Below are 15,034 nucleotides of genomic sequence, written 5' to 3'. Positions count from 1 at the left end.
AATCGACAATATTAATACAAAATAACTACAATAATCAAAAAATGATAGAGTTGTGCTAATGCATTAGGTTGAACTCAAAAGCTCATAATTTTCAAACTATATAAATATTTTTTTCTTTAATTTTTTGAGCTAGTTACGATCAAAACTATCATCCCCTTTCGGTTTGACTTTGAGTTCTGAAACACATAGCATCATATGTAATAAAAGCAATATATTCCATGCATTTATATTCCATTTTAGAAAATATATAGGTTCCTACATATACACGTTCAGATTATATAATACGTATTATAAAGAGTTAAAAAAGCAAAAATTTTAACTTTAAAGTTTAAATCGCTGTACACTCTCAAAAACACATTTCATTCCGAGTGGACTATAAATTTCCCTCACCTGCAAAAAAGAAGAACATCACTGCTTTCAAGGATATCAAACTTTTATTTATCCACCTCTTTTTTTCGTCTTCGATCAGCGTTTTATCGACTGGAGTCATCGGTTCGACCGCCGTTCCCTTCTGGAACAGTGGCGCGCGCATTGCCACCACCCTTGTGTCCGACATTTTATGGAGAGTTCAGTGTCGCCGGAGCAAAGGAAACTTGGAAATTCAATGCCGTGCGGTCATAGTGGTATTAATCTGAAATAACAATTGAAAAATATTAATAAATCTAGCTAACTACTGAGAAGCGCATCTGCTTGTATAAAATACTGGTAATGAAATAAAAAAATAATCGATTTCAAAACTATCCACCGGTTGTCCCACTAACTGCTTTTACACGCTATTGGAAAGTAACCCCCCAATCGCCATTCTAATTGTGATATCGCAGCAATATCCCAAAAAGCTATTTTTACTTGGAAACATATGGCCATCTTTATTTTCAAAAGAAAACTCATATCATCAAGCTGTCAAAGTGGAAATCGAACCTGGATATATCTTAATAATATTTACGGTTATTTATTGCATCTGGCAATCGGATTCAGAGGTTTCTGAGTTGCAGAAAAATAGTAAAAAAGTTTGTGATCTGCATTAATCATTAAAAATCTTTATCATTGATTTATATACATGTAGAAATGTTGATACAGATCACAGATAGGCAGACAGTGATAGAATAGGCAAGAAGACAATAAAATTGAGAGAGGTGGACAGGTAACGAGTGGATAGTAGTTATTCAAATACACAAAGTAGGCAAGTGAGCAACTAAGACAGGTAGTTTAGATAGGTAGTTACTTAAGGGGAGAGTTTTGGAAAAAATAATATTAATAAAAAGGAAACTTGCAGGTTTATTGTTATATATTTCAACATTCTTTTCAAATTATTTTTATTGAAATTTATGTCATAATATGCAGGGTACAAGCATTCTGCCGATGTGCTTTTTTAAGTTTTCTCCGGTTCAACTAGAATAGATATTAAACCCTGAATACATTAAATTTAGTCTCGTTTTGATAGATCGTTTAGTTTTCCTAATCTTTCTCGCCGATTAGGAAGAATCGAAAAAATTAAAAACCGAGAAATCGTGCGTCGAAGTTTTCGTTCCGCTCGTATATATGCCGAAATAATTTGAATTTGTTTCTGAAATTTCAGGGATATATTCTCGGCTAATTTTGGAAAACATTTTTGAGAAAAAATTGATTTTAAGCCTGTAAAGCAGACTCCCTCCTGAAACAGGTATACAAGTAAACATTTAGACACATATTTATTTATTCGTCCCGTATTTGCTGGTTTGATCACAGTCATAGCCAAGTTGGACTTAGATATTAAATTCGCACTTGAGGAAATTCTTCCCCATTCCAAAATAATCTCAAAAGAAAATTGCCTTTCGTGAGTATAGTTGCATGTATTGTCAACAAATACTTAGGTATAGTTAATTACGAGTCACAACTGGATGGACAACCTTTGGGTTACCATCCATTCAAGAATCATATAATAAAATCAAAAACAATCACTGAATGTCTCAGTATAACAGATTGCAATTAAAAGTATAATACAAAAAATATTGATTAAGTAAAGTATTTACACATATCTAGAAGTTCAGCAACTTCCCTTAGGGTCAAATGCTACCTAGTTATTTATATTTATATACATATGTAAGGATGATTAGTATGTTAAGATCTAAAAGATCTGGAAAAAACGATACATTTTAAGTCTAAAATCAATATGAATATTATCTACGGTTTCAAACATTTTCAAAAAAAATATCTTTAATTATAATTCTCACGAATTCAAATCAATCGAAATTAAATCAATATCAATATTTTTTTTTAACTGGACCTGGATCAGGGGTCCCGGGTTCGATACCCACTTGGAGCAGCCTGTTGTCAGGCAGCAGTGACAACGATTTTCACTTGGAAAATAGATAGCAATATGTTTCCAAGTGAAAATAGGCCTAATACGGCATTGCTGCACTAATAAAGAGTCATCATTATACAACAATTGTAATAATAAAAATTCAGCACATAGAGATGAGACAACTGTTGGATTGCCATCTATAATAAAAACAAACGTAGTTGTAAGAGATTCATCACAACAGCTCATAGAACCCATAATTCTGATCGCTGTTCAAATAAATTAAAAAAAATATATATTTTCTAAAGTACAGTGCCATGTATCACCTATATTTATAAAATGCACTGTCAATTTCAGTTTTGTAAAAGCATTATTAAAAATATTTGTACAAATATAGTAGAGATTTGTTCAAATATTTTTAATAATGCTTTTATATGATATATATTGTAGGGATTTCTACAATATATATCATATAAATTTTCTACCTTCCGAGTTTTCAATAAGATATCTGTATCTCAGGTATGGCATCTGGATTCTCGTTGCTATTTTATTTCTCTCATATAGTCTCAGCGTGCAATATCGTCGCTGCCTATGCAAAATTCAGAGCATTTGCCGAATAGCAAATGCATTGTTTCGTTCGCGTGCTTTGTAGAGATATATCTTATGCAAAAGTCAGGTAACGACACATATTCCATAGCAAGTATTACGAGACCTCCGAAGGAATAGCATATTTATGCTCTTCGGGAGGTTTTCTGTGCCCTCGAAGCCATGGGGTGGTCGGACTCGAGTTTCCTTTGCATTAGCGTTATTGCTAGTTGGCGCAGCCGACCCAGTTTCAACTGCAGGTCACTACACCTATCATCGAGGGTCGCGGAAAAGTTTTTACGGGAAAAGTTTCATTAATGGTTGGTTTTAGTTGACTCTTTGTTCGCGGAATTGTACGTTTACAGATAAAATTTCGTATGTGTTGGCAGCGTTCTGTCACATCTAAAATTTTATGTTTCCAAAAGGCATTTTCAAGGCAATTTTCTATTGTTACAAGATATTCTTCTAACTTCTTTATCAGTTATTGAGAATAATATTTGATTATTTTTAACTGTTATTTTATAATAAAGAATATTTTAATAATCTTCCTGAAGGAGAAGTTTATGTTTTTATAAAAAAATCGACGTTTCAAGCCATTCTGAATCAAATGTGTGTGTGTGAAAAGATATCTAAAATTTAAATAGAAACTTGGAAAAATTTAATAAAATATTATAAAATAATAATAATTAATTTTATAATATTTTATTAGTTTCTTCCAAGTTTCAATTTAAATTTTAGATATCTTCCTATTACCATAAATATCGAATAGGAGAGGCTGGGTACGGTTGTGTCATTTTTTTTTTGATCAGCAATTATTTTGTTAATTTATCACTTAGGTAAATGAAAAATAAATGAAATGGTAAAGCTTCCTTTTTTTGTCTTAGTTCAGCTAGATTCTTCACACAAATTTGTTCAAATTTCACCAAAAGGGACAAGAAATAGATGTCAAATGGAAAGCATTCTTTCTTTGTCTTAGTTCAGTTAGATTTTTGCCCAAATTTGTTTAAATTTCACCCAAAAGGGACAAGAAATAGATGTCACTACCGTACCCTGGCACAGGTTAAATTTAATATTGTGGAATTGAAAAAAAACGTAAGTTTTGCTTATTTGTTATTGATTGAAATTAGGCTTTTGAAGATTTTAATCAAATAAAATTGTTATATTGTAGATGGTTAAGCAAATATATGTTCGTTTTTTATTTATTATATATATGATAGAGAATTATACTACATATAATCGTGTAGCATATTCATATACTATTACATTTTTAGTTATTGTTAGTGGTAAATAAAAATGCTTCCTTTAAATATACTAAGATTATTTTAAATTTGTTGTTTCGCGATATTCATGGCAAGAGCATTTATTTTTACATATTTTTACATAAACATAAAAATGGCGGATATATAGACCAACCTCACTAATAATAATGGCGGGACATTTGAATTACAATTATATATAGATATATATATATATATTATAACATTACATTTAAAATCATAACATGCATTACATAAAAAATGTGACAAACAATTTGTTCAGTTAGTTAAAATTAACATTTCTTTAATCAAATTGAATAACGTCAAAATTATTAACAGTAACGACTGAACTATCTGAAAATACCAAATTTTAAACTCACAAACTTTTCGAAGGAGAGGTATATTTTTCTAAAAAAATTCAAATTGCTAATTTGGTTCAAAGTCATGAATAGCTTGATTCCACAATTACCAAAATAATGCGTATTCGAACCAATATATGATTTTTTTTAGAATCAGTAAGAAGTGCAAAATTTTCCGTAGGTGATAGAGTTTGCTATCCTATCAAATTTTCTAATAAATTACAATTTTTGAAAAAGTGGTTGAATTATAAAAATTATTAGAGTGTTATAAGAATAACGTGTATAGTATATCCATTGGAAATCGCATTGATTAGTTTTAAATAGAAATCTAAATAAAATTTGTTGTCTAAATTTTATATCTTTATTATTGATCACGTCGATTATTTACACATGTCAGAAAGTTTATGATCCTTTCCTTAGAGCAGTGGTTTTCAAACTTTCCTTACCGCGCATCTCCCTGTTTATTGAAAAAAAACATCACTGCGCCCTCTTAACTATTTAACAAATTAATTTTGTACATACACAGCTGATATTATATTGATTTACCAGGCTACAAATTAATATAAAATGTTATATCAAAATATACATAAAAGTAATTATTATTAATTCATTTTTATATCATTTCAACGTTTTTGCAACAAGTTTGCGCCCTCCTAAATGGCCGCGCTCCACAGGTTGGAAACCAAGGTTTTAGAGCTAATTCTACTTACAACTAGTTTGAACTTTTTAATTCGTTTTAGTCGTATCAGTTTATTTTTTCGAACATCCTGCAGAAACGATATTTACTTCTATTTTACAATATGGATCAAAAATATATTTTCAATTAAAATAGAAATTCGTTCTCGCATATTTTTGCTTCGAGTTTGCGTTTAACCTATCTCCCATACCAATCTTACAGACAAAGCAAAAAATATTATTATAAAAATACGTTGTATTAAATGATTTGCCCAATAAAAAGTTACAATGTTTTGGCAAACTTTAAAACCCTGTTCTCGCATGTGAAAACCCAATGAAAATTTCAATATAAAAACGTTGCTGCACTCTAATACACACCGACGCGGACTCGCTAATAAAGATTTAAATCAGTTTAAAATAGGTCATGTGATTGTATACATTCTATGACCGTAATTAGTGAATTAAATGAATTGAATTATTTGACTCTACTACGTTTCGGTATTGATTGAACTATTTTTAATCATCTCATTCAAGATCATTTCCATCGCATTTTCTGTAACAAGCCTTCTCATTCGATTGCATTATTTACAGCAAATAGGTCAGGCGCAAAATCATTCTTGTATCGTTAGAGAAAAATATAAAAGACATTATTTTCTAAGTGGAAGTTTTCTATTGTTGCACGATGGAATTTTATTTTGCATAAGAAATTCTATATAAGCCATATAAAATTTATAGATTAAAAATACAATTTGAAATGATTGAAAGTAAGGGGTATATTAACCCTTTCTACCCTACTCCGTCGGCAAAGTATAATACATATAAATCTTTCAATTAGCGATTGGAAAGGGTCAAAGTAACAGATTTATTAATTATTACTAATAATTCTAAATTAAGTAGTTTTTTTTCTAAAACATTATTTTTTGTGAGATTTCAAATCTATAAGATATTGGTGCATGTGTCATTCGGCGGGAAAGGTGCAGGTCACAATTTAAATCCGAAAAAAAAAATCCAAAACAAATTTATATTTTAAATAATATAGATTTTAGATAAATATAAAAAAAATCCGAAAACAGTGCGAAAATCACCAATTTTTCGCAACTTGAATTAAAATCATGTTTTTTTAATTTTTGACTTCTTAAGGTTTTTTTAAGTTCAAGTAAAAGAATCTTCTCCCTTCTTAATTCACCTGGACTTATATTCCAAAATAAATATTCGTATATCGAAACCTTTTTACCACATATTATTACTTAATATTCATTAGAATCATTTCAAATTAAAACAATATTGAAAGTATGTGCTCATAATTATATATGCAATTGTATTGTAAGCTTTAGTGTTCGTTCAAAATATAAAAATAGCAAATCTTTTCTTAATATCTGATACTATTTTTTACGATCGTCTAGAAATATAAAATGCTCATGAGAGTCGTAAAACATATCGCAAGTAGTTATTTAATGTTCGATATGAAAGTTTTAATAGCATACTTGCGTTTTTATATGCATTCATTACGATATATTTTTAATCAAGCGATTTTAATCACCTTGTCGGATTAGCGTTGTTAAAATTATTGGTATCAGAAGGACGCACTTTAATGGATCTAATTTAATGTTATTTGATTGCAAAAGATGATTGATATATAAAATGTTTATGATGATTGATTACACAGGTCTACAAAAACTGCTTTCTGCTATTGAGTGTGCAAAATATGTTTTCAAATAAAATATAGATATATAGAATATATAGATATAGAATATATAGAATAATATAGATATTACCGCTGAACGCAAAAAATTGAAATCAGAAAATTAAAGGCAAAATTGGGGGCCAAATTACAAACAATGGTGAAAAAAAAAAAACAAAAAAAAAAACAACAAAATTTCCGATATAGTAATTCTTCTGCGTGATAAATAAAACCTTAAAAGACTGAGTTTCACTTAAATGATCTATTAAGTTTTTTCAGACACATTATCATTGTTCAATTCAAGGGGGAGTAAATATGTTAATATTTTAAGTTAACGATAGAGCAAATATTATTACTTTTTGTTAGTATTTTGAATATTTTTTTCAATAAATCAAAGGCAAAGCAAATCACAAAGATAAATTTTAAATGTTTATTTTATTAAGTACTACTAATTCGAAACTCTAATTTATTTTATTAACAATTAGTATAAATCCGTATACACAGTATAAAAGTTACTGGAAAGTAATAATCCGAATTCCTAACTGAAAATTACTTTTGTTACTGGCAAATAATCACACATTTGTTATAAAAATTCAGATTTTTTGTATTTATGTATACCTGATTACCATTTTTTATAATATTTAACTCATTTATAGAATTGGAATGTACCACTTTATAATAAATGAGCTAATTTATGATATTTAGTGAATATCAATTTATGATATTAAAAAAACAATATTGAATTATGATATTCTAAGATTTCATTATACTCGAGGTTTATGGCATTAAGAACGGAAAATAAGATTTAGCAACTTTTAAAATTATGAAATTTTGAAACTTTGAAACTTTTCTAAAACCCATGATCTTTTAGGATGTTCGGTACGACCATAAACTCAATCATCATATAAAGTGTCATGAAAATTACAACAAAAAATTTAAGCTCGAAATGTCAAATTTTGGCACACATGTACTTATTTAACTTTCCGTAGGGCAAGTTATTGTAATCGTCCAAAAATCGAAATTGAAAATTTTTACATTTCTTCACGTTTTGAAGGTGTCTGAACATTTTGGCATACCTCAGAAAAAAATGATGTGTGTGTATGTAGGTGCGTGGATACAATTTTTTGTCCGTTTTTGGGCGAACTGATCAACCGATTTGAATGGTTCAAAAATATTCGATTCCTAGTGATAAGGAGATGTGCTGGTTAGTTTTTAGCAAAGGCAGGTCCAGCAAAAAGAGCAAAGAGTGCTGGAAATAGAAATCGAGTTTTTGAGAGAACGGAGTATCCGATTTGAATGATCTAAAAAACATTCAATTAGTAATGATTGGGAGAAGTGTTTATTAGCTTTTGGTAAAGGTAGGCCCAGCCATTTCGAAGATACGGAGCTAAATATGTAAAAAATTGCAGTTTTTGAGAGAACTAAGCGTCCGATTTGAATGATTCAAAGAACTTTCTGCTTGTCTTAACAAAATAATTGATTCAGGAAAAAAAATTTTTTGCTTCATTTTTTTTTTTTTTTTTTAATTTTTTGTATATCGAAAATAATTCAGATTTTATTTTTAATTCTGACTATAGTTCTAATATACTTTAAACAAATAATTTCAACTTTGCAATTCAGTTTATATAATACTTATAAATATTAGACAATGTTACAATATTTATGATAATTTATTTGATAACATTCAGTATTCCTCGAACATTTCGTTACGGTACGGGAAGTTCTAGCAATTTGCCTTAAGGCACGATGCCACCCACCCCACTAGTTTCAATTTTGTGGTCAAACGATTCTGAATGACTTGAAACATCGAGAAAACATAAATTTAGAAAATCTTTTGGATAACCTTCTTATTTGGGAAGTAACACCTTGGTTTTCCTTCCAAAATTTTTTCGATAGGTATTAAATTATGTTAATGGCATTATAACCAAATTCATTCAGTTCTACCATGACCTATTTGAAATATCTGGTAGATTTTAAATTATTTGTTAACCAACAGTCTGCCAATCTATATAGACGATCTCGTTGTTGTCCATAGAGTCTGCCTCGATAAATTAGCAATCTCGTGTTTATAAATAAGCCGATGAAAATACGTCCTTAATTATGGCAGCGCATCGTATCTTGGTATCGGCTCAGCCATGTCGGAGATGTTATATCTGTCTTCTGCAGAATTCTAGGGACTAATAATAAACTCCTAGCTTCCGGGTATAACCGCATGCATCGCCGGTTGCGGAGTCTCATTGGCATATGATGAGATTGCGCACCATTGACACAAAATCATATAAATTGGAGAAAAATTAAAATTTATTATTCCTATAAGTGACTTCGATAATAATACCAATTGGATCCACTCATTGTCAGAGCATTCTACATTTAATTGGAAATAATCTTTCAAATAATTAGAATGTTACAATTCGTTACTAGGTGTAAGTGTATGAACTTTCAGATAGGTGTAAATATTTGACCTAATCAATAAGAATTTGGACTTGGACCTTTAAAATTTTGCCAAAAGAATTTTGGCACGATTCCAAACTATGATGAACACCAGGATTTTGTCAAGTTTTTGTAGGCCTATCATATTTTAGAATGTATTGTTAAGACTGTGAACTCAATCATCATAAAAAGTCTCTTCTAAATCGTCAAAAAATATTTGTAACTATTAATTAGAAGGTTTTTTAAATTTCCAAAATTGTTTAAGGTGTTTTTGCGAAAACGTGGACAAAAATTTTCAGTTAATATTAAGAAACGACACGGCCGTTAAAAGTCGTAAAAAATTAATCAACAAGGGCTTTTGTCGTGTTTTAATAAATGGCTTTTAAAGTTTTGAAGTCTGTGTAGCTATTTTTGAGCAAATGTTGACAAAAGGTCAAATTTTAGTTCACATGCACACACACTTTTTCCAATTTTGGTGTCAACCGATTCAGAATGACATCAAGAAAGCATAAAATTACCAAATTATATATTCTGGCGAAAACAATCTTCTCTTCTTTCGGGAAATTAAAAAAGAAAGTCAAACTACTTTACATGAAAGTGGCCTAGCGACAAAAAATTATTTCAAAAAGTCTTATATCATAATAAAGTAATATGTCATAATAAATTAGTTAATTGGTGTAGTTAAATATGAATAATTAATAATTAGTTTAGTTGATTATGCATAGGTTAGTGTTTTTAACCAAATACAGAAAGTCACTTATAAAAATAAATTTAATCAAAACTATCTGCTAAATTACTGAATTCATTTTATTAAATAAATAGGCAAAAAAAAATTAACAAAAATATTATGAGATTAGTACATCAAATATATAGTTCCTCACATTTTTATTAATTAAATTTATCAAATGTTCACTACTAAAAAATAGAAGTGAATATAACAAAATTGAAATTAGTTCAATTATCTGCTACTTATTTAGAAAAATGTTCTTTGTATCATTTTATTAAACAGATGAGTGAATATTTTTGTTATTGCAGGTAAAGAAAGTTTAAATACAGAAATGAATAAATGAATATAACGATATTAATTATATTAACGAGATTTAAATTTTATTCATTATTATATTTCAATAATATAATAAAGAATGATTTGCAGGTAGTTCAAATATTTTCTATTCCTTTTTCAAACCTTTTTCCATTATATTTTTCATACGTATTTTCCATTCCCTGTATTTTTATTCTCCCCAGTATTTCAGTTCTTCTATTTTTCCATTGTTGGCGCCATGTCGCTGCTAATGTTTTTACAATATTACATGAATTCAATTTATTTTCCGTAAAAGAATATGATGTCCAATCCAATTCTTTCCTTTTTGCACTCTTTCAAGAGCACTTTCTAATTTGTAACTCTATCAGAACATTTTATCTGCTCCATTCTTTTTCCGGGTGATATTTCCGAATAATTTTCGATATTCTAAAAATAATATAATAATAAATATATAATAATAAAGCAATAATTTTAATTTACTCTGGCAATGATTGAACTTGTACAATTAACGTAGTTTAATATAAATTTGATGAATAGTATTATATATCTACTAAGCATCTATACACATTTCATAACTTCATTTTACAATTTTTAGTATCATTAGAATAATGCAATACGATACTATTTTTTACTATTTTCAGGGCATTTGTAAATAAAATCACATACATATAGTAGTATTCTAATATAATAAGTTTCAGTAAAAATGCTCAACATTTTTGTAATATTTTCTTATGGTTTATAGAATTAAAGTGGAATTAGTGTGTTTGAGTCCAAATTGAGACCAAAACTGGAATTAGTATGTGTGAGCCTAAATTTGACCTGTTGTCGACGTTTTCTCAAATTTCTCAGAAATGGCATTACCGATTATAAAAATTATATGAAAATATAAAAATTCCTACGAAATGCCTACGAAATATAAAAATTCACTGTGATATCAATTGGAACTCGCATTGACAAGCTGTCATTGCGCAAAAACTTTATTTTCCAAAGTAAGTGTTCAAAATTTATGTTTAATTTAAATAGCTAAGTCTCCTTTCTTGTTGATTAAGTGGATTGTTTATATATACACGGAGGCGTTTGTGTAAATATCCTTAAGGCACAATGCCACTTGCAACCGGTTTATTTATCTCAGAGAATTTATTTATTTACCGAGAAGTGATACACTAGCTCGATAATAAATTTTCCTGCAAATTTCCTGTTTGAATGATCTCCATTAACGTAGTTTATCTCAAGCTAATTTTAAGTGATTTTTCTTTGTTTATAATATAATATCTCATATCTTTTAATAACAATTTTGAGATTTTGAAAAGCTATTATTTCAGTATTTTGTAAAAGTGCATTTTAATAAGATTTTTTTTAAATTATATGAAGTGTTAGAAGCTTTGAAAAAAAGAAATAATTGTGTATCGATTTAGTCCATTACATTCGGCAAGGGTTCTTATTTCTAGTTCTACGTAATAAAAATCTTTGTAAACATATATTTATTCCGCATACGCAGTATGTGAAATAACATTCACGCATTTTGTATGATATTTTAGTTCGATATTACATTATCAATATTAATGAATTTGTCAATGTGAATTAATTAATCAAATTTGCAACCTGATTTCAATCATGCGTTCTATCACCCACCAAATCCTAAGGGCTTAAGCTGAATAGCACATAATACAAAATTATGCAAGGGGATGTTTGGGTGATAATAGTAGATTTTGTATTAATTTTGCGAAAATTCATGTCATATATTATAGATATAAAATTTAAATTTTATGGTTACTCGTAAATTTAATATTCAATATAACATACATATGCAAAGTTCGTAAATATTTTGTGAGCGTCGTAAAATTATGAAGTTAACACAAAATTAGACTCGTTCGTGATGTTAGAGCTATTTCTGCCATGCTTAAGTTTAGAATATAGGCAATATGTATTAATTTCTGTCCTATATATTAACTAAGAAATAACAAGATTGTTATAATTTACTCTTATAGTATTATGTGAAATGCATTTTGCGTTTAATATTTGTCAGAACAAATATTGGCAGAACCCAGAAAATTAGGTTTAAAAAATTCTCATATATTACATATATAAATGATTGATTTTTGTGTTTATATATTCAATGTCCACTTTTGACCACTAAAGGGCCTCTCTTTGTACTTTTTCTTCAGCTTTGAAAATCAGTAAAATAGCCATTACAAATAGTCATTAATCCTTCAGTTTTTTTACAGCAAATTGAATGTATTCTGAATCATATAAAGTACATTATCAATTTTCTCAAAAAACAACTTTCCAGTTTTTTTTCGAGTATTTCTGAAACGGTTTGGCCTGCCTTTCTCGAAACTAATCAACTCTTCACAACGTTAGCAAAATTTGAGTATTTTTTTGATCATTTGATTTAGTTGATCCAATTTCTCCAAAATATTGCAGAAATATCGTATTCAAATAAACATTTATATATATCAATAACAAGCAACACACAAAACGATCCAAAGATCTCGAAAAATATCATTAAATCGTTCATTATTACATTCGTTATAAATTATTTGTCAATTTTTAACTAAACAGAAACTGCATATAATATGTTATATTGTAGACATACTGGGCACGTAATAGGTCCAATTTGACTTCAAGGAATTATACACAGTCTAAAATGTCAAAAGAACTACTTCACAAAAGACATATCAAATTAACAGTTATTGAACAGTGTTTAGTAAAATTTGTAGTTAATTCCTAATTATAGAAATGTCTTCTTTTTACTATTTTTATAAAGTTTACACCTGCCCCTTTTTGTCCAATTTTGGGGTAACAGCTAAGTCTTATTTTTAATTTTAAAGAAATTTTACGAAATAATAGCTACATTATTCAACCAATGCAAAAAAAGAGTGCACATAAGGTAAATTCGCGATTGAAGTAAAACTTTTTTATGCGAAATGACAGTTAAGTTAAAAATAAATTCATCACATAAGACTTGGGGAATATCGTTTCTTGGTAACATCATTAGTAATACATACATGTACTGATGTCAATCACCATATACTACTATTTCAACATAACCTTAAATGATAGTAATAAGGTTGACATTTGACATTTTGGTATTCACATAATTCCTGAGATGATACATATGCGAGAGCGAGACAAGAGAACCAATCGCATTGACTCGTTTCGAATGACTACATCTTTGGCCAATGACGAATCATTAAGCCGTAACGTACTTCCGTTGCATAGTCTTTAATTTACACCCTAGTCGCGCTTGAAGAAGTTTTACTTCAAAAAGAAATATCATTGGCACATTATTTACAAAGGTAACATTGTATATAACTTTAATATGGTATTTCATGAGACATATTCATCAGAGGAGTTGGAATAACTAGTTATTTAATTTATCTCTTGTACAATTGTTTTTTTAAACCTAATTTCCTTTTTTATAACAGAGAGTTGGAATAACCATTTATTTAATTTATCCCTTGTAAAATTATTTTTTTAACCTAATTTCCTTTTTTATTCACTACTTTGTATTGTTTATATATACCTTTGCAAAGGTATTGGTTTAGTTGGTTCTTCATGCCCCCTCCGTTATTTAATTGTTTTATAAGATATATAGATTAATATAGTTCGTTCTTTTTACCCCACATTTGAATAGAAAAAAGGTGCTATGTGAATCTATATATCTTATAAAACAATTAAATAACGTACTTTAAAAAAAAAATTAAGATCTCCTAAACTAAATAACAGTGCTCACAACATAAAAACCATCAACGAAAGAAACTACTTTTGTTATGGATTTTCGAACAATGCTGTTTATCTCCTGATAGAATTAAAGTAATGGTTAACCATCTTCTGACCTCTACTTTCAAATATTGTTGAACAATTCCTAACTTTACTTGTTTTTGAGGTATCGGTGGATGGACCATTTTACCCACGGACCTTTAAGCCTTGCGCTAGCCTACCTAATATATATTTTGTATAATTATTATTTATTAACGTATTTAACTTTTTTCAATTGCAATATAAAAGTTATCAATTATATTTTATATTTGATTAATCTTTTTACATTCAAACTGCAGAAATTTATAAAAATAGATATCAGACATGAAGTCGCACAACATGTGGTCGATCGTTGCTATCACGTACATCGGTTATTATCATATACATGAAAAAATGAAATATTTATTCTCTAGGGTTGCAAAGGAATAAATGTAATCCCAGATATAGGTCAAAATTTACATGTTCTGAATCGATTATTCTATTAGTAACACACTCACGTCACGTATCAATGACCTCACGATATGAAAATTCACTTGGTCACTATTTTACAAATAGTGCCAGAATTTCGTAACGTTGTATAATAATTATTAGAAAAAGCTTCCAACTGTTCGCCGGCTATGACGACGAGTGTTTTTGAATAGTTTTTCGTTCTATATTATTCGTAATGATGTCATGAAGAGGAGAAGAATTAATTAATATGTCACCCGGAGTGTAACGGCTTAATAAAGCGAGTCAGGTCATGTATCATTATGTTCAAGCTCAAAATTAAATACTCAGAACGGAGCGGACAGTGCAGCAGCGAATAGGACGGGGCTTGGCGATGGTGATGAGAAATTGGATTGAAGAAGAGCAATTTAGAGGTAACGGAAACTTGCATGCGTTTGAGGAGTCATCCTTAACCTGACCGGAAAGAAGTGAATAATTTTGTTACTTTTTCTGGAGTAGATTTATTAATTTAAATTGAAA

The sequence above is a fragment of the Ctenocephalides felis genome, unplaced genomic scaffold, assembly GCF_003426905.1.
Source record: "Ctenocephalides felis isolate EL2017-DRISC unplaced genomic scaffold, ASM342690v1 CF-g0.4_SCAFFOLD_03571, whole genome shotgun sequence".
NCBI lineage: Eukaryota > Metazoa > Arthropoda > Insecta > Siphonaptera > Pulicidae > Ctenocephalides > Ctenocephalides felis.
This window is presented reverse-complemented; position numbering follows the sequence as displayed.